General features: G+C 39.3%; 1 protein-coding gene and 1 long non-coding RNA gene across 8 annotated transcripts in view; both read left to right on the top strand.

Annotated features, from left to right (window-relative positions):
• Positions 1-2,546, top strand: part of LOC125184190 (uncharacterized) — a 40,272-nt gene extending 37,726 nt beyond the window's left edge. Inside the window, exon 3 of the long non-coding RNA XR_010829378.1 lies at positions 1,587-2,546. This is a non-coding gene — a long non-coding RNA (uncharacterized lncRNA). The remainder of the gene's footprint in view (positions 1-1,586) is intronic.
• PHACTR1 (phosphatase and actin regulator 1) overlaps positions 1-21,197 on the top strand; it is a 409,041-nt gene that overhangs the window by 177,174 nt on the left and 210,670 nt on the right. The gene's annotated exons all lie outside the window — the stretch shown is intronic.

The following is a 21,197-nucleotide window of genomic DNA, read 5'->3' as shown; positions in this document are numbered from 1 at the left end:
TGAGGGAGCTGGGATTGTTCAGCCTGGAAAAGTGAAGGCTCAGGGGTGACCTTATTGCTCTCTGCAGGTACCTTAAAGGAGGCTGTAGCGAGGTGGGGATTGGTCTATTCTCCCACATGCCTGGTGACAGGATGAGGGGGAATGGGCTAGAGTTGTGCCAGGGGAGGTTTAGGTTGGATATTAGGAAGAACTTCTTTACTGAAAGAGTTGTTAGGCATTGGAATGGGCTGCCCAGGGAAGTGGTTGAGTCACCATCCCTGGAGATCTTTGAAAGCCGTTTAGATGTAGAGCTTAGTGATATGGTTTAGTGGAGGACTTGTTAGTGTTAGGTGATAGTTAGGACTAAGTGATCTTGGAGGTCTCTTCCAACCTAGATGATTCTGTGACTCTGTAACTGCAAGAAGGTGCTCACACAGAGGAGATGCGGTAGTTCAACTAATTTTTGTTTTTCATAGGTTAATAAAACTTTTCTTGAGAATTTGGTCTCCCATTTAAAAACAAAAAGTAAAATAAACACAATCCACCCACACGCACACCCCAAAAAAAATGTTATGGAAAATGCTGCTTTGACATTCTAAATCGCTTTGGGATTTTGACATTTAGGGCGGCAGCAGCAGCACTGAATACTACCTTAGGGAGAGGAGATAAATTCATCTGGAATATATCCAAATGTAAGGTGAAACATTTATTTTATGTTGTTCCACTTGAAGAATGATCTTCCTTATCTCCCTATTCTTCTGTTAGTAGGAAATCATCTCATGCAAATGTTTTCTTCTGCTACCATTATGGCATAAGCAACTTGAAGTTAATTTCAGGTGTCTCTGGCATTTATTGCCTTCATTACAGAAATGAAAACTTTTCTTGAAACCAGTTGTTCTGGTGAGATGCACTTGAACACTCAGACTCTGAAAAGCCATTATGATTTATACTACCCTTGAAGCATTTAGTCTTGGTTTCTCTTCTTCTTTAGGAATCCTTCACATTTAAAACATAGTTACTCTTGGAGATGCTTAAGACAGAGGCCAACCTCATCCAGTATCCTGACTGAGAATGGCTGTATCACATGCTTTTTGAAGCTTTGGAGGAGTTATCCTTCCCTGCAGACCCACAGAGCAGAAGAATAGCTTCCTAACAAATGCTGTGCTTCGTGTGGTGTCAGGGTATGCTGTGCATCCTGCGCTAACACAGCATGTGTGCATAAAACATATAATCCCCTTCTAGGCTTGAATGGAATGCTCATGCGAAGGGTTATCCAGGCTCTTTTTCTACCACCCCCACCCCTCAAGATGTCAGCTGCAGTTGCTGAAAGCTTAGTTGCAGGTTTTACTTGTGCATGTTTTACCAGGACCATGTCTATTCGATGTACCTTAAAACACGCAGGTTCCCATTATCAGCCTGACTGTATGATGGACAAAACTTTCTCCCTTGGTGAGGAGAAATTCCAGAAGTGTCTATTTTGAGGAACACCTTTAAGCAAATAACTAAATCATGGCCTGTAGAGGGATAAGTCTCTGAAGAGGGATATGCATATATCCATTCTCTGGAACTGTTCTTTTTACTAAGAATAAATCTTATTTATTTTTCAGACTGAAGGTGACGCACGGAAAAGACTCCACAACCATAGGGTTGTAAAGTAGGTATACTTTATTGCGGTGCACCGGGCACACTGGGAATACCTTCCCTCAAAAAGCGTGCACCTGCCCGGTCATCTCTCACAATTTTATACATATTACATGAGCTCTAATACATATTCATTATTTTCCCTGAAAAGGCGGACCTCTTCCAAGTACTCATTTCCATACTCCCTGCCCTTAGCTCCTCCGGTTGCACCTGCGCAATGTAGCCTGGTGGTAACGGGCGGGGCTCCTTCAGGATGAAGGCAACGAGGAAGAGGAGGTTAAACTTTTTACCTTTCTCGACTTTGACTTTCTGTTGGACAGTATTTAGGAGTTTTTTGCTTATCTTTGCCTTGTTTCCTGCCAACAAGTTTTTCATCCTTCCCTAACGAGTTGTTCATTCTTCCTTCATCCACTGGCCTTGAGCGATATCTTCTTTTTACATCTGCTTCTCATAGGGTTCTCATCTACATCCCCGATAATTAGGATATTTTTACCATATATGTTCGGATAAGTTTTAGCATCTTCCCCATCTCAAAGGGAGTATCATAATGTTACTTGAAGTGTTGATCTCAGTGTGACATTTGGTAAGGGACTGTCTCTAACTCAGTGCAGTAAATGTTCATTGTGTTTGATTACTGTTAAATTTCCTGCATTATTGCAAACATACAAGCCTTGGATGCCAGTGTTATTTTCTTCATGTTGTTTCATATTCTAGGTCATGTTCACTGACTTGCCCCTATATAAATTACTAGTTAATCATCTATACTAAAGAATGTCCCAAGTCCCAATGTGAGGCTGCTGTGCTGGATTCATTAGTCTTTTTTTTGAGTCTCAACATAAAATAATCTTGCACTATTCCTATTTATAAGGATGTGAAAATTGTTTTTTAGTTTCTGCACAGGCTTTTAAAATATTTACTCATTTATAGTTTTGTTTGGCAAATTAGGAATTCCTTCCCATGTAACAGCAAGAAATGAACGTTGTTGGTTCTTACCTGTATGTTATAAAGAGATTACTACCTATATGTTATAAAGAAGTAGCATTTATAATATTTGGATGTGAAATAATTTCAGCATCAGATACACCAAAGCAGGTATTTTCTTACCCTACGTAAAACAAGTACAAGTCTGAATTCCATCTCTTTCTGCTTTTAGGTAGTACATTAGCAGAGCTGTAAATAGCTATGCAACAAAGCAATACAAATGCTTGAATAGGTAAGATGTAGTGTATGCCTGTGAAGACAAGCTTTCTATTCAGCCTTGTCAGCATACCTATTCTACTTGATTATGGGTTGTCCTTGAAAGTATGGGGAGAAGCTGAGTGGTAGTTTACCTTTTAAAGATTTGGGGGGAGTAGGTGTCAGTCCCTAGTAATTTCATTTTTAAGACGGTAAAAATGCTGCTATAATGCGATGCTTTTAAAAAAAAAAAAAAAAGATAAAGAATCCTGTTATGTGGAAATGGCATTGGGGTGAATGCTGTGCTCATCCAGACTTTTTTCATGTTTTCATGACTTCCCACCAGTGCAGTAACATGTTTGAATGAAGTCCTAAACAATCCAGCAAGTTCCTCATAAAAAGCCATCAGTCTTTAAAATATCAGCTGAACCCAGTGTAATGTTCCTTTGCACTAGCCTATGCACCTGCATAATATAAAAGAAAAAGCTTCTTTTCTTTCTCCCCAAAAGCATACATTCATGCAGTCCTTCCCATTCTTGAGATAGGGCCACTCTTTTGCGGTGTTTTTCTGATTTTTTTTCTGATTTTTGTGGGGTTTTTTGCAGTGTTTTTCTGGTTGCAGGTATGCAGATGGAGAAAACAGGGTTGCAGCAACGGGGTGCAGGACAGGTGCAAGAGCTTTCTCATTTCTGCTTCTGTTGTGAATGAGAATAGCGTATTTCTGTGACAGCCCATCAGCAGTCGGGATACTTGGTTGTCTTTCTACTGTGGGTAGTTAGCAAAGGAATTTAATAGGAAACAGTTTTTCCCACTCTGAAAACACCTCTCTGTTACTCAGTGACTCAAAGGCCACGTGTCTTAATACAAACAAGCAAAAAAACACACAACCTTTCCTTTTTTAGTAGAGAATCTTTTTCTCTATGTTGTTGTATCCCTGCATAACCTCTTCCAAACCCAGAAGTCCACAAGCTAAGTAATTTACCATCTCAGTGATGACCCCTGAGGGGCCTTCTGCCCGCTGGGAGGCAACAGACTGGCTCTGCCCCTCAGGCTGCTGCCTGCTGTGGGTTGAGGGCCTGTGTGACAGCGGCTGAAATGCCCCAGATTTGTTGGGATTAACTATAAGGCCCAACCCTCATGCATCCCAAAGTACATGAGAAAATCTAGGAAGGATTTCTCATTGCTGAGAGAAGCTTGAAAAGGCTCCCCTTCTCCACAAACTAACAGCCAGCAGCATGAATTCCAAATTAGATTGTTTTAGCACAGATTTTTTCGTTGAAGTCCTGAACCCTTTTTTTTCCCCCCTCTCCTCCCTTCAACATATTGTGTTGTAACCCTAGGAGTTACTCCTGTTTAATATTTCTGTAGCAAGGGATAGAATGACATCCCCAGAATCAAATATCTCCTCTAAATAACCTAGCAGAGACGTTGCTTCTGTTGGGATTTGCATTCATTTTGCAGTGGCTCCTGGGATAATGGGAAGGCCCAGCAGAGCTCTAGATATGTGAGGAAAAGGTCAGTTTGGACAGGATTCATGTCTCCTAACAAGGGGTATGTTCAAGGGAGGTATCTAAATCTGAGCTAATCCTCTTAGGCCCCATTTAAAAACAAAAGAATTTAAGAGGCACTTTAAAGCTTGAAAGGAGCAATTCATTTTCTGTATTGTAATGGTTACTTGTAGGGGGAGATCGGCTGCTGTCCTCTTGTTCTCCATTGACTTTAAAGGGAACTTGCAATGACTACCTCAGATGGAAATGTCTGTGCTGCATTGTGTTCATGTGGTGAAACAAATACATGCAAAAAATATTTCTATCTTTGTAACTCTACCTTACAACTGTTACTGAATTGTTTGGGATTTGTCTTACTGTGAGGGAAAGTGTAATGTGGTCTTCTGGCTGAAATTTAGTTTAAGAATGCTCTACTCCTGCTGCATGTACAAAACGGGGTCCTAACCTGTGACCTGAGTTATCTACTCATCTAGTGGCCTAACAGTGGCAAGTAACCTTCCAAAAATCAGACTGTGGCAAACACACTGAACTAGTTAAGTATCTTCCATGTTTATTTTCTTTTTTTGAAGCAAACAAAACTACAAGTATATTTTATATAACACTTAGAATAAAAGACTGCAGGATTAGATGGCTTTCTCTTTTTTCAGTTAAAATTAACTACTTCCAAGGAAATCTCTCTTAGCTGTTAGGATTAGGATTTTTCTTAGCTGTTTACTCTGAATCAAACTGTTGCCTTGTAAATAAAATGCAATAAAACAAAAAGATGTAAGTGTGGTGGTCATGCAGAGCTTGATCAAAGTTAGTCTGACGCCCATGCAGCTGTGTATGTCTCTGTGATGAAAACAGACTGCCTGCACTCAGCTGGATTGCGTAGGGTCCTTTTCCACTCCAGACCTTCAAAATCTGAAGACTGAGAACAAATAGAAAGCATTGTCTTTCTCCTGTACTTCAGAACGGTTCTTCAGTGAGAGGAAGTACGAAAGGAGTTACTATACACTGTTTTTCTTCTGTTCTGCAGTGGATACTGTCCATGTTGCAGGCTTTATTTGACTAAAAAGTGTGCATGTTTGTTTGACATGATATTCTAAAACAATTGGCTGTTTCAAGGTGGGAAATAATACTATTTCATTGTGTTCTTCAAAATGTGTTTCCAGAACAAAGCATTCTCTTGCTTTGACAATTCACTAAGACCCACACTTCAATTGTCCAGTACGTGAAACTGTGAAAGAGCATTGCAATTCTTCCAAGTTAAAGCTTTCCTGAGTAAAAAGGTAAACAGTTTTAGGATCTCTAATACACGCTGCTACAGGGATGGAAGAAGCTCCAAGTTCTGACTGGCTAAGCACATTAAGTGGCAGCATGTTTTCTTCCAACAGTTTGAAGACTGGCGTAGTTCACAACCTGGAGCAACAAGAAGATAAAAGTCATTTTTAGTGATGCTGAAACCTGAAGGTATTCCTTTTATTTTGAGTACTTCACTAAAATTTGAGTAAATATGCAGAGGCAGCAGATGCTAAAGCAAAGACCTGTAGCTATTGTGTATATACGAAGATATGATTCTGTGGGTATAAACAGAGTGATAAATAAATGCATGCCCAACGGCGTGTTAGAGACAAAGATACATGTCATAGGTCAGCTTCGTTAATTAAAAATTGGCATAACCGTTGTTTCTGTTTGATTTCACCCACTTGTAGATTATACTGGGTAAGGATTTGTTTTAGGGTGTTATATACACATGTTGATGTTGAGCTTAGTGTCTTCTTAGCAAAGCGAGCAGATGATGATACTTGTAAGCAGATGAACATTATTCCAATATATAATCATCTTTAAGCTATGTGGGTTGGCATAGAGGTGCTGCAGTCATCTGGTAATCAGCGGATTCAATTGTGCGTAGGTAGGTCCTTACAGCTGTGTACGTACTGTGTATGTCTGCAGTGGTTTCAGGAGAGCCTCTTCAGTGTAGCTACCTTGGTATGTAACCTGTGGATTTATTCACGTAGCTATAGTGTGGCACTAAAATCAGACACTGTAAATGATAGTTACGCATCCCATACACCTCCTCCTCATGCTCTATTTTCCACTTCATCAATACACTCCAGTAATGATATCAAGTAATCATTTCTTCAGCGTCTCTTCCTGTTCAGCATGTCTAGGTTTGATATCCTGCATACAAAAATCTGGTGAGAGAACTTACTGTTTTCATCTAAAGGAAGTGTTTCATCTGCATTATTACGTGACAAGGAACCTGCAAAACTATTCCTTTTCTATATAATGAAACTTTAATTAAGCACTGTTGTTTAAGTGAAGTATTGTCTTAGAGGACAATTTTAAACTACCTCTGTTTATTCCAGCAAAAGTCTCTTTGACCTTTACAAGTAGAGATGTCTCTTAGGATGTGACCTGGTGTGGTGAGGGGAGCCCTTTGAGAAGTCACACTCCCCAGTGTGCATCTGTCATGATCAAATAATGTTGAATGTGCCAGACCTATCCAGATATTTTGGGTGAATTCCTAATCATATATAAATCAAGGGCTAAACAATTTATAACTTCTGTAGGATCACATTATCCTTGGATGTTCATGACAGAACACTCTTTTAGGTATGTGACAAGTGGTATTTAAACACCCGATCTTAAGATTTCCTTGAGCTCTCTGACCCAAGCAACTCCTTTCCCTCAGCCAAAAAAAAAAAAAAAAGCCTCTCACAGAAGTTAATGGAATATTTAAAGAAAAAATAACTAGAGCAACTTACTAGTTGCTCCAGTCAGATTTATTTATTTATTTTTTTCTGAAATAAGTTTGAGACTCTTAGTTCATTTTCTGGATGCTGATCTTATCTCTAATTTTAAATGGTAGATGATTAGCTTGTGTGGTTCTTGACAACACTGAGAAAACCTGGTATCTGAATGAATGATAAAGAATAAGTGCAGTAATACAGTGTACTCATTATTCAGCTGTAACTCAAGTACAAGTAACTAGATTTGTTTTCCTACCTTGCTCAGGTAGGGAAGAATGTGAAACTCTTGCTTATACCTTGGAAGCCACTGATGAGTTGGTGATCTTGTCAGAAGACTGTACAGAGTTTTCTGAGGTTCATCTGTGTCACAGCAGGCAAAATTTCAGACTTCTCCTGAAATGTTGGATAGAGAAGAAATAGGAAGTTCTACTTGGGGGAGGGGGAATGGCTGTGTGCTGATGGCCAGTCTTATGATATATTGCAACTCCTAATGCATCGTGACAAACGCATTTTTTGCCCTGACAATAAAAAGGCTTTTCTTTTTCATTGTGATAACTATTCTTAATTGACAATAATTAATCAGTGATGACAACATATTCCACTTTTTTTTTCAGAAGTTCACACGAAAGAATATGTCATCGACTAAAAGGCCTACTAAGATGCAATTTTAAAGCAGTATTAAAATTAGCACTAGTCTTTGTGTACTTGAGTTGGTATCAAGCACAGAATAAAGGGAAGGGTCAATCAAATATTTTCCAATTAAGAAATAGCCTTTGATCTGCTCAGCAATAAATCTTACACCAGCTTAAAGCAAAGTCCTTCAGCAGAATTGGTTCTTTTATAGGATTCTCTCTGAATGAAGTTCATCTGTACTAGTTAGGGAAGGTAATTTGGGATTTTTCATGACATTTCTATTTAAACATACACCTGATAATTTCTGTCATGTAACAAGGGTGCTGCTACTGTCTAATGTGAATTTGGTTGCATTGTGATCTGCTGAAGATAAAAGGTCACATGCATCACTTGATCAGCACAGCTGTGTTTGGATCAGTCTGCAAAAGCTGGAGGTCTAACTGAAGCATTTATCTGCCAAGTGATTCTTCTTTCTCCAAAACACCTACAAATAAATTCGTTTTAAACATTTTTCAGTTGCAAATAAACATGGCATGTTCTTCCATATTCTATTTAAACTAAAAATAAAAGTGAGTGACTAGAATAGCCCTGAACTATAAATACAAATAATAATGACCAAAGTGAAGACATGAGTAGGCATTACTCACTAGCTGATCATCTCTGAAGAGTTGTAGAGATGCCTTGGCATAGAGTCCTCCTGATGCCAGGAATAAAAGGCTTATTCTGTAGGAACTTTTGTGACAATAGTAAGCACAGCTTATGCCAGACTGACAGCTTTATATATAAAAATTAAATGTACAATTACTGATTTACTATAAGATAGCTTATTTCTTTTCCCCTTGCCCTAGCATCCTCCTTCCATAGGCTTTGTATACTGTATCAGAAATCATTACTTGTCAGCACAATGGAGAGTCATCAGGGACAGATATAAAATCAGGAAACTTGTTTTGTGCTAGTTTAGGATTTTTGACGTTCTTATGATGACATTACAACAGGAAATCTGGAGAAGGAGATGCTGAAGATCTGTTTATTGTCACTAGTGGTGCTTACTATTGAATTGTTGAGAGGTAGATTTTTCATCTAAGTTTTTACTATTACAAGAGACAGTTAATTTCAGTGGTTTAGCTCAAAGAGACTTGCTCAGGGCATCATATTGACCGGATTTTGAAAGGCTGACTGGCACCCTTCTGAGAATAAGAGCCAGCATAAATGACAGGAGTCTGCAATGTAGCCAGCTGAAATAAACTTTCAGAGCCCAGTCCATAAACAATCCTTTTGTTGCTCAAGCAAAGTAGTCACCAAAAGAAACAAAGGTACAAACATCCATCTGTGAAGGAGCCCTAAAGGAAAGTGTGGGATGGGGTCCCAACAGTAGAAAGGACTTCCACTTTTGTGTAAAATGTGTACATCCTCTTATAGGCTATGCCTTATCAGGGCGTTGAGAAGCTCTGTTAAAAATGAAGTACCTACAGGCCAGCTCTGCTACTAGTGATGGAAGAGTGCTGGGTAGTTGGTTGTTGGAAGGAAAGGAGAATAGTAGTTCGAGGAAATGAGCTCTGTCCCAGTGCAAGTTGGTTTGCTGGCACTGAAGCAGGCTGGGCTGTACTGATATCCTGTCCATATATGAGGGCAAGTGTACCAAAATACATTAGGCACTTTTCACTGCGGCTTTCTACAAAACGCATTTCTTGGCCTGTTTCAAACACAGGCATATTTCCATGATAACACATCAGAGTCTCATTCCAGGTTAAGATGTAGACTTCTGCAGGGCAGCTGAGAAAAAAGATAATATACTTGGAGATCTTTTTACTCCCGAGCTGCTTTTGACCAAATGTTTCACTTGGATCTCCAAAACACAGAAGAAAGCAACCGTTCAGCTCTTTTTTAATGTTCTGTCTGAATACTTTGTCACTTGGTGTTAGAGAAAATAGCTCATTGTGTTTACATGTCCCTTTCTCCTTTCCACACCATGTTACTTAACACCTGGCTAACACCATGTTGAACCTTCTTTCTCATGTCTCTCTGACTGGAAAAAATCTCACAGTGGAAGAGTGACTTTTTTTCTTTTTTTTTTTTCTTGAGTTAGAAAGCTTTGTGACTGTTTATGCTTGCTCAGCTGTGCTCTGACTTTGTGCAGATGTTGCTGCCTGAAAGTGCATAGGTTGCTGCTTTCTTCTTTGCGCCCAGTGGATAGAACAGGTTCTGCACCCAGTCTAAAACAGTTTTTCTCATGCTGGAGGAGCTGTGTGCACATAGAATGCTAGTTTGAAAAATGGGATTTAACAGCATGCATGGGAAAAGGTGACGCCTTTGGCTATGTTTTTGTGATCATGTGCATTTGCTGTTCCAAATAATGGTAATGGGAGCAGCAGGAGAAAAATGATAATGACTGGAAGTATAAGGCTAGACCCTTGTGTGCTCCCCAGAGTAATACTCTCTACAAATGCTCTTTTAGTGTCATTCTCGCTTTTATACTCTGCTCTGAGAGACACCCCTATAGCCCTTTGTCACAAGAAAGCAGAAGTGGTTTGTCATTGACTGTGCATCTAGCAAGTGTGCCAACATATTTTCTTCAACAGATGTTCTCTGTGGGGGATTTGTTGCTCTCTGCTGTAGGGACTTTGGTAGCTATTAGGTGGGTCACAGTCTTAAGTGGGATTTAGGTTCTCAGATCTTACTGAACAACACTGGAAGCTGAGCACCCAGCTGTCTCTTGTCCTTGTAAATATTTCCTCTTGCTAAATGATCTCCTCATACTTTTCAGAAGGCTGTCATTTTTGCTGGATTTTGCTGCTTGTGTAGCAGTTGAGGAGGGGATGGGGACAGAATGGATCCAAAGAGAAGCACTGAATGTGGTCCCACAATAGAAAAAAAGGGTGAAGCCAGAATTTTTACAGACTTGCCGTCTGTCTTTTGCTGTCGATGGCGGGCACAAAGTGAAGTGGAAACTTTCCCTGCAGCTCTGCTTCTCCTCATGCTCTCTTTGGCTGTATCTAACACCAGTAAGTTAACTAGCACCAGGATGTTTTTCTGAGCTATCTGTCACTTAAGTCCATGATGGGATTGTCTTGCACATTTTTGACCTCGGCCAATGAGAGCTATCCCAGACAACCTTTAGGCCTTGCTCAGGAGTCAGTGCAGGACAGTGATCATTCCTACTAGGCAGTTTGCTAGTGGGCACATCTGTATAAGGATAAGGTAGCTGAACAGTGCAGATGCAGGCTGTCCCATGCCAGCTGGTCTCGTATTGTAGGATAGACCCAAGCATGTCTTGTTGGTGTTGCCTGTGGAGGTTAGGCTGCTACCTTGCCCTCGGGAGACCATTCAGTGTCTCTGTACCAGAGCCAAAGGCTTGCTAGCAACACCAACCTTGCAGGGAAAGGTCTGGCTGGGTTAGATGAGCCTCTTCCACTTGGGTTGACATTGTCCAGTAGCACAAGCATGACAGCTTCTCATGGTGGTGCCCCAAGGGCTGTCAAAAGCTGAGGCCAACAAATCATCCAAGATTTTTCCCTCCCCTGTAGGAAGTACTAATGCTACTAAGATTGCTACCTGGCAGCACAGCTTTGGCCACTAGATCTTGAAGTTATTGTGAAGGACAGAGAGAAGGAAACACAGAGAGTGACAAGTAAACTCAGTTTGCTCAGGCCACTGATGAAATAAGCAAAGTTCATACTACTTATTTATCTTTTGCAAATTCCAATAAGAGTTGCTGGAGAAAATGTGCTGACGAGTAATGTTTTTTTCCCCGCTATAATTAACTACTGCCTGAGAACATTATATTATTTTTGAAGGTACTCTGAAGTTCATGAATTGATGTTTCTTGCAAATAGCTTTGAAATAGAAGGAGCATATTTATGGGCAGGGTGGATGGATTTAAAATCATGATTAAAATAGATTAAATAATCAGCTAGCAGAAATCTGTTACGTAAATTGTTCATATTCATTTTCTGTTTCATTTTCACTCGCTTGTTATTTTCCCAAAGAAACTTCCATTCTTAAAGGGCACATAACCATCTAAAATATGTTTATTAACAACTAAATGAAACCTTTGAACTAAAAGTTAGGGTTACTTAGCTAAACTGGCAAATGCACATTATGTAATTGCCTGCATAATTTGATTCCAGATGAATGTATATTCAGCTTTCTTATTTTTTTAGCCTGATTTTAATTGGTAAGATTTTATTGGGTGGGGTTTTCTGGTTTTTTTTTGGTTTTTTGTTTTTTTTTTTACTTTTATCTCATGTCAGGCAGTCTATGGATGGTAACTAATGAAAGTGCAATTGAGATTCATGTCAGCATTTTTAATTGTTTCTATTTGATAAAATTAATAGCATGCATACTGCCACAGATGGAAGGTCCGTTTTAGGCTAGTCTATCTTTAATACCAGCTAATAGCTCATGCCTAGTAAAGAATGTAATAACGAGGTAAGCATATCGTAATACTTCCCCAGTGTACTATATTGGTCTCCGGAGGTTTGTAGCTGATGGGCTATATCAGCCAAATAAGCTTTTCTATGTTTAATAGCCCCTGATGGATTTTATTTTTTTTCCATTTATATCTCTGAGTGCTTTATGAACTCAGTAGGATTTTTAGTGTCTCTTCCTATAGCAAGTAGTTCCACTGCTGAACTGTGTTGCATGGAAAAACATACTATTTTTGCTGGTTTTGTCCTGCCACATGCTGGTCTTACTGACCTTGTTTTATTTTTGTTAGAAGACACAGTGAACAGTTATTTTCTATTCACTTTCTGCAAGCTAATGAGGATTTTATGAATACCTGTCATCTCTCCCTCAGCAGTCTCTAGATCCTGATGAGTTATCTGTTTAATTGTTCTCTACTTGTGATATACTCACTGTCTTTGATTATTCTTCTGCATTTCTCTGGACCTTTTCTGATTGTCTTAACGTTATACGTGGGGAACAATTTTGATAAGTGTTCAAGTCACAGGTATACCATACATTTATACAGGAAAAAAATATCTCTAGTTCTCTACTCTTTTCTAAAAATATTTTTGTTTGTTTTAAATATTAGAGTGCTAGGAATTACTAAAGTTCTATGCAGGCAGGGGGAAAAATAAGCTTGCCAAAACATCTTTTGTGTTCAAAACTATCTTATTATTCAAGAAACATCTGACTGTAGTCAAAAGAATTGAACTGCCAGTTTATGGTCAAGTACCACTTTCATTTCTAGAACTAAAAGATCTAGAAAAGAAACTTCTACTGTGCTGTTTTTTATGATATTTTCCCCAAATCCTGACTGATTTTTTTCAAAGTAGAATGAGTTATCTTGACACCAGTAAAGATGCTTATGTTCTTATTACTGGGATTGTGTCAAGATGAACTTTTTTCACCTTATCTTTTTATGAAAAAAATGATGCCAAGTTCCTAATCTTTTACAGGTCTGTGTGTACGCGTTTTTCATTAAAAGATTAATAAGAGAATTTCTTCTAGCTCAGCCCTGATGGCCCTGTATGGTAGTCTTAACATATCTTTAATTCTCATCTTTTTAACTTACTGTTCATACTGTTAAAGTTTGATATGTGTCAATATTCATAAAATGTTGTGTCATTATTTTTAATTTTTAACACTTAGTCATTATTACCTGTACACAGCTTAAATATATTATAATAAGACACATGAAATCTTTCTTGCTTAAATATTTTATCTTATTAAAAAGAAACAGGAAATAGTGGCATACTCTGATGTTCCCCTTGGCACTGAAGTTTGATTCATTTGTGATGCCATAAAATGTTTTGCAAAGCTTCATGATAGGTTCATCTGTCTTGCCTTCTTAAGCTTTTTGGCAGTGACATTTAATGGTTTTTTTAGGAGTAATGCCATTAGTTTTGATAGGACTCTTGGTTGATGAAGTAAAGTAATGATAACCGTGGCAAAGCCATGAGATTTAATTTTATCGTATCTTAACATTTCAGTGATGGTGGTGTGCCATTGACGGTCAACAGATAAGCCTTAGGCTGCTTGGTTGTAGGTGTAATAGTGCATTTCTGTGGAACTGCATTGTTTACATCATTGTTCTATATTTTTTGTCGTGCACCATTCCATCGCACACAACAAACAGCCCAACTCCCTGTTTTCTGAAGAGTGCATCTGTTCCTCTAAACATAACAGTGCAAATAAAATTTTCTATAATCAGACAGTAGAAAGCATAAAATCAACACTGAATTCTATGCTTAACAATAAGCAAGATAAGATTTTAATGGAAAGTATTTTTATTAGATAAACAGAAATATTTGGAAGAAACAGGAAAGCTGATTAAGGCCCACAAGCCCTCCCTCACCCTTAGTGATATAAGAACACAATGATCCAAAAATATCATCCCGAAAGACACATTGCAAACTGATTTAAACTCTGGCATAGAATACTAGTTAAAATATGTGGTCTTTGTTTTTTGTTTGTTTTCTTGAAAGTCTTAGTAATGTATTTCCTTTCCAAGGAGTTTTGACTTCAGCAAAAACTTTGTAACATCAGACCAGGATTTTTTTTTCTCTGAGGCAAACCTGTACTGTATTTTATTTAACTAACACTTTCTATTTTAATGTTTACTGTTATTCCTATTTAAGCTGTGCATGTTAGCCTCAGCTGGGGATTCAAGCTTTGATTGTAACTGTGGTGTGAACTGGAATCTCCATTTCATCAACTCTGGGTCACCCTGTGTAATGAGGGCATTTAGCTGGAGGGTGAGTAGTTGAGAGAAACAATGGAAAGAGACTTCAGTAACCTATTGAATCAGACTGAAAATAAATATCAAATGTTTTGTGATTGTTTTCTTAAGAGCTGCGGTTGTAATAGCATGCAGTGTTTTATATCCTGATGAAAGGGGTTTTAGGACAAAGGCTGCTGCTACACAATATAACAGATGAAATATCTGATTTTCTTGCAGTCCTTTCTCATTGCTGGTCTTTGTAATTAGATCCCTGGGCATTGTGTAGAAAATCTGCCCATTTTCAAAACAAGCTGATGCATCCTCTTAAGCATATTAGAGAAGCTTTGGAATGAGAGAGAGGTTTTAATAATAATGAGCTAGATATTATTAATGGTACGACTGTTTGTAGTTGTCAGGAAACACTGTCAAGCAAAAGCTGTGAAGAAAGCTGTAACTACTCTGAAATCTGCAGACACCTGCTTTGAAGTGCCTTGCAGGAGCATCTCAGATTTATCACACATGCTAAGTAATGAACTGCATTTCAGGAAGATGCTACTGTTGTAAAAAGGGTCTGCTCACAAAGGACAGTGACATGAATCCTATTGGTCTGAATAAACTTGGCTTACAGTACTGCCCAGAACTGCCTGAACTATAAATATTTCATTTCTCTAATTTTGTCTTTCCTCCTTAGGTTTATCCCACTTTTATTCTGCTCTGGCATGGGACCATAAGCAGCGGGATGGTAGAGAGGATGACTCTGTCTTTAGGACCTGAGCTGGTTTGGTTTCCTTCATGGGTACCTGTGCTTTTCCTTCCCATTCATGCAGAGCGCTGTTTCACAAGCAGAGTGACCCATTCTGGCTACCTTGGGGTCCTGCCACACATTCAGATGTTGCTCTTGCCCAAGAAGTTAACCCATGCGTTACACAGTATGGGAATCAGGCAGTGACATACTTGAAATTTCTCTACAGTTCAGATTTATCCCTCAGGGTTCAGAGAGAATGAATTCAGCCCTTTGCTTGCATGTAGAGGCATCAGTTGTTGCAGAATGGCTGTGGCTGTCTCTGCTCCTAGTCATTTCAGTGGTATTTTCTTCCCTTGGCATCAGTCAAAGAATCATTGGCAAATACTAAAGAGACAGACCAATCCTTTTGCCCACAGAAAAAATGTCAATAAATAGCAAGCTGCACATTGAAAGTGAAAGGAGAAATGAGAGGGAAGGAACACAATAACTGTCTAAATGGTCACTGTTATTAAAAAGCTGGGTGCTAAGGATTTATAATTTTGGTTAGCACCTTTAGGGCTAAACCATGATGGTAATAAGTGAGGCTGTCAAGGGCTGATTAGAGAGATGTAGAAGTGTTAAAGGTTTAAGTGCCAAATGTAAATTAGTTATGGTGCTGGAACAGGTCTCAGTATGGATGCGGGTCTTTGCAGATGGAGCTTCTTCTCAATCAACTCTTTGGGAAAAATCTGTACTGGAGATTTGGACTCACTATGGCAGCTTGTGCACACCATGCTGCCAGGCAGAAATCACAGCCCTGACTTAGGTGTCTTTTTTCCATCTGCTGCATGCAAGGAGCTTTTGGCTCCTGAAAATTAGATGCACCAGAGTTCTTGTTTCACTGAACTCTTCACACAAAATACTTAAAGGTTAGTTTCCAGGAGGAGCTGGAACTCATGTTCCCATTCCCTAAGTGAGTGCTGTAGTTGCTGGGAGATATGCTTATTCATCCACTGGTTATGTAGCGAGGCCAGTGAAGTGGAACAGTTTCAACACGAGTTCAGTAATCCTATTAAAGAATGTAGCATATTCTTTTTCCAGGATGGATTACATGTTATTTCCTGCCTATGTTCCTATCTGCTAGAGGTTCCTTTGAGCTATTTCTTTATCTTCATAACCATTTTCCAAAAAAACAAAACAACAACAAAAAAAACCACAACAATACTATAAACAATTAAATTGATAGGTTCTTTCACTCCTTTTTCCAGACCATAATGAAAGTGATAACATGGTCCAGGTGACTTAATACAGATTGTATCAGTTGGCTAGGAAAACTGTTAGTCTGCTCATCTCAATGCAAATATATTCAATTCAGTATATTAAAAAAATCTATTTCCTGTTGCAGAAGGTACCCTACCAAAGCCTAAAGTTTGCTTTCTTTCGTCCAGCTGAGCAGTATTCATATACAGCAGGTAGTAAGTAATGCCAGCTTGCAGGGACTCAGTGCAAATGGACTTTGATTAAAGTATATTTTCACATATTCCCTTCACAAAGGTATGAGAAGAAAAGAAGCCACCAGAGGCCTGAACTTAAAGATACAGGTTACCAGATAACAGCCTGTTGCCTGTAGGAGAGAGTATTAGTTATTAGGATTAGAGGATTAGAAATAATTGAGGCTATGTTACACACTTGTATCAGCTTCATTTGAGACTGAAGCCATTCTGGTCCCTTCATAGTCTTGAAAAAACAGTACCACAAGGATGTAACAAACTTGAAGAATAAATCCAAAAGATATGTATAGCTTCTCACATCCTGTAGGGAAGAAACATACACAAACAAACAAAAACACCAAAGCTTAACATTTGTAGTTTTCTTCCCATCCCATCCCCTTAAGGAGGAAAATGAGGCAGTTGTAAAACTCAAAGTATGAATATAGCAGAACCAGACAAGTCAAGCAAATTGCAAGGGTAAATAATACACCCAAGAAACCTTATCACAAGCAATCAAAAGTGGTGTAGCTTCAGGCTCTCCCCTGATTCAAATGTTACTAAGCACAGTAGTTGTTGCTGTTTGACAGTCTGCCAGAAGGCCACTCTTAATTTATGGCCCCATTCAAAAGACTTCCTTACAGTTTTGCATTTTAATTGTTGCTCTTGTTGGCAGTTCTGCCAGAGAAGCCAAAGACTTAAGTGAATGTGGTAGGAGAGTATTCTCTCTTTGTGGGAATATCTACTTGTCCTTTGATATAAGACAGCTTTAAAATTCAGGTTAAGATGTAAGCACAAGATGGACAGACATTTGCTTGTGAAGTATATTGTGCATATAGCAGACACTGTACTTTTGTACAGCTGCTGCCATGACTCTGTGAGCTGTTGTGAGTTATGCCAGATCATAGAATCATTAACTGTCCCCCTACCACCAATATCACCCACTAAACCACGTCCCTAAGTACCACATCCAACCTTTCCTCAAAGACCCCCAGGGACGGTTGCTCCACCACCTCCCTGGGCAACCCGCTCCAATGCATTACCACTCTTTCTGAGAAGAAAGTTCTCCTAATTTCCAAGCTGAATCTCCCCTGGCGCAACTTGAGGCCGTTCCCTCTTGTCCTATCACTAGCTACCTGTGAGAAGAGGCTGACCCCCAGCTCCCCACACCTTCCTTTCAGGTAGTTGTAGAGAGCAATAAGGGCTCCCCTGAGCCTCCTTTTCTCCAGACTGAACAACCCCAGTTCCCTCAGCCGCTCCTCATAGGAGTTGTGTTCCAGTCCCTTCACCAGTCTCTTAGCCCTTCTTCTCTGGACACACTCCAGGGCCTCCATGTCCTTCTTGTAGTGAGGGGCCCGAAGCTGAACACAGTACTCAAGGAGCAGCCTCGCCAGAGCAGAGTACAGGGGGACAATCACCTCCCTGGTCCTGCTGGCTACACTGTTCCTGATACAGGCCAGCATGCTGTTGTCCTTCTTGGCCACCTGGACACGCTGCTGGCTCATGTTCAGGCGAGCATTGACCAACACCCCCAGATCCTTTTCCTCTGCACAGCTTTCCAGCCACTCTGCCCCAAGCCTGTAGTGCTGCATAGGGTAGTTGTGACCAAAGTGCAAGACCCAGTACTTATCCATGTTGAACATCATCCCATTGGCCTCTGCATTAGTTGCATTTTACTTGCCATCTCTGTGGTCTGCATGCTCTCTGTGCTGCATTTTACTGTCAAGTTGCTTTCCTGTTGGCCATACAATGGGAAGTCTAGTTCTCAAGCAATGTTTGGCAATGTTCTCCAAGTACTTAATTTCTTCCATTTTTTTTCAAGTTTCCAAGCTAAACACAAATGCGTGTATATGTCATGAGAAAAACTATTTTTGTGTTATTTCACACCCAAGTAAAACTAGAAAGAACGAGCAATCTTTCTCACACGCACACACCCACGTCCACGCTTTTCCCTCACGTCCCTGTGCACACACTCCTTCGTTCTTGCATAATACTCTTGCACTAAGAAGTGTGGGTGGACTGAAATGAACTGTGTGATGCTCATCTGGACTAAAGAGCTAAATCTTTCAAGATCTCCCATCCCCCCTGCTTTGATCACTTTTCTGTCTGTACCACAGTTGAGAATCATGTATACATCTGTCCTTTCCAAACTGCCCATTTCTGAATGGTTGCATCAAATGACCAAGCCTTATCTGCTTTTAAAGAAACGCAATAATCTTTCTACTGGTCCATTTTCTTTGTATAATGAAGCCTTTCAAATTCCTCTTAAAATTGCTGAAGTATAGAGATTTTCTATCTTTGGTTAATGTGTTTGCTCTCAGGCAATGCAGGCTTAGCACTTCTATTAAAGTTTGAGAAAATATGGGGCACAACCTCAGGGCTTAAGAATTTGATGGTACTGTTGTTTCTTCAGTGCTGTTATGAGGAATGAGGGCAACTGGCAGAATCAGCTTTTTTTTTTTTTTTTGAAGAGTTTTAAGAACTTCTCCCTTGGTGATGGTACATCCATATGCTAAATAGTTTCCTTCATCCTCAGTAGTCTCTTACTCTCCATCTAGTCCAGTGCTGGGTTGAGTCCTGAGTTGATGGCTTTCTAAGGAGGTACACAAGTGTGTAATCACATTTATTCTTCTCACAATCAATCTTTGAGCAATGAATGAAACACCCCCTCTTTGCAGCCTCCTAGAAGAGATGTTGCTGTGTCCTTCTATTGCGTACAGGCATCTGCTGTACCGTCACAGCAGGGACTTGCTGCTTACCCTCAGCATATTTGCCTGGCAGCCTCAGGTACCTCTGTGAATGTATCTATCCAGTTGCTAGAGAATGAAATCAACTCTGTATTTGACTGTCAAATCTGGTGCCAACGAAGAAACATGAATGAGCAGTCTGCATGTAGATAAGCATATGAAGGTACTATTTTCACAGAAAGCATCATTTTCAGTAACTGACTTCTGTGGCCTCCTAGTTCTAAAAGACACTGTGGAAGTGTTTTTTCCTCCTACTTATTCCTATTTTTCAGTAGGAAATCTGAGATGTTACAGGTATTGTACAAATTACAGCTCACTTCATCTTCCTTGTTACACCCATTCGTCATTCGTGGGGACTTCAATTACTCTGATCTGTCACTTACTACCAAATACGGTGTAAAATTTAAGGATACCTGATTAAATAAAAATAGTAAATGCAGTGGGTCTGCTCTGAGTCTTGGCAAGCAAAGTAGATGTTTTCTAATAATGGTATGTCATCCCTTCTGTAGAGTGTCATCCAAATGTATTGAAGGTTGAGGAAATTTGCCCTGTATTAACAAAGACAAATATCTTTACCAAAATCATTAACCATTTTTGAGTGTACATGACATACAGAAAAAGCTAATGGCTTCCCAACTCTGGAAATCAAAAGCCTCTGTAGGAAAGAGCAGTACAGACTTCAGTGGCTGTTTTCTGAGGCATTCAAATGAAGAATGTTCTGAAGTTAAAACAAGTTTTATTCTTCATGTTTGTTCAGAGTTCTAACATTCCTATTAAAACTGCTACCAAAATATGATAAAATTGCCTGTTGTGGTGGTGGTTTGGATTTTTTTGACCCTTGGGAAGAGAAGAGGGGGGGTAGGAGAAACTCTGACACTTGTACAACAGGCACTTGAGTGATTTAGGTAAGTGTATACTTATATTTATAAACAAGGATGATCTGGAATCCATAACTGAAATACTAGTGGAGAGTAAATAGGGAGTTCTGTATTACGGGCAAAGGAGAGAGATAAAATAGCATAGTTAAAATTGATGTTAAAGCCCCTAACTACATTGTTCATGTTCCTGTAGTTCAGAGCATGATCATCTTGTAAGATGAAAGCATCTTACAAACTGCTGTTTAAAATAACATCTGTTCAACTATTGTCTAAGTTTTATGTCTAACAGGATTTTCAAGGTTTTTGTGTCTCTGAAAAATTTGGTCACAAAACTGAACAATGTTATGATTGGATCTTGTTTGTCATGTTAGGAAGCTTGCATTTCAGGATGATTGTTCGTGGGACTTGGAACTGGTTGAAAATGGGTTGTATTTCAAAGGTGTGAAAGGCTGCTATTTTTACCACCCATCCTTGGGATTCAGAGTTTGGTTTTCCTCCCTGCCATGCCAGCAGGGTCATCCTGCTTCAGGGTGTTGCTGGGACATTCTGAATGTTGTCATAAGCCTTTTGGGCTTATGCGCCAAGCTGTTTGATTTTTGTTTTCTTCGCAAACATTACTGATTTTTAGGAACACCAGTTTACAGAAGTTGATGCACGGCGTCTGACTTAAAGCCAAACGTAGAGCCTATTGCAGAAGTCTTGGTTTTCCTGCTGTCTCTCCATAATGTAATTATCATGGCTCAGAAGACAGGGTAACCACTGTGTGTTTTTTTCTGGTTAATTGAATCAAATGTTTTTTCCCATTTGCTTTGTGTTTGTGTTTTTTTTTTGTTTTTTGTTTTTTGTTTTTTTTAAAGACTGTTAATTCGTTAAGCTCTGTACAATGAGTTTAGTAGAGGTAGATCCAGCTCTGACCAAATTGAGATAATTATATAGAAATACTGCAATGTCACCACCACCCAAGAACAAAATAAAACAAAAAAACAACACTTCTTTAAAAAGATATCTTAAAGGATTAAGTT

Source organism: Anser cygnoides, chromosome 2 (genome assembly GCF_040182565.1).
Source record: "Anser cygnoides isolate HZ-2024a breed goose chromosome 2, Taihu_goose_T2T_genome, whole genome shotgun sequence".
Classification (NCBI taxonomy): Eukaryota; Metazoa; Chordata; class Aves; order Anseriformes; family Anatidae; genus Anser; species Anser cygnoides.
Note: the sequence above shows the minus strand (reverse complement) of the source record. Positions and strands in the feature narration are given on the sequence as shown.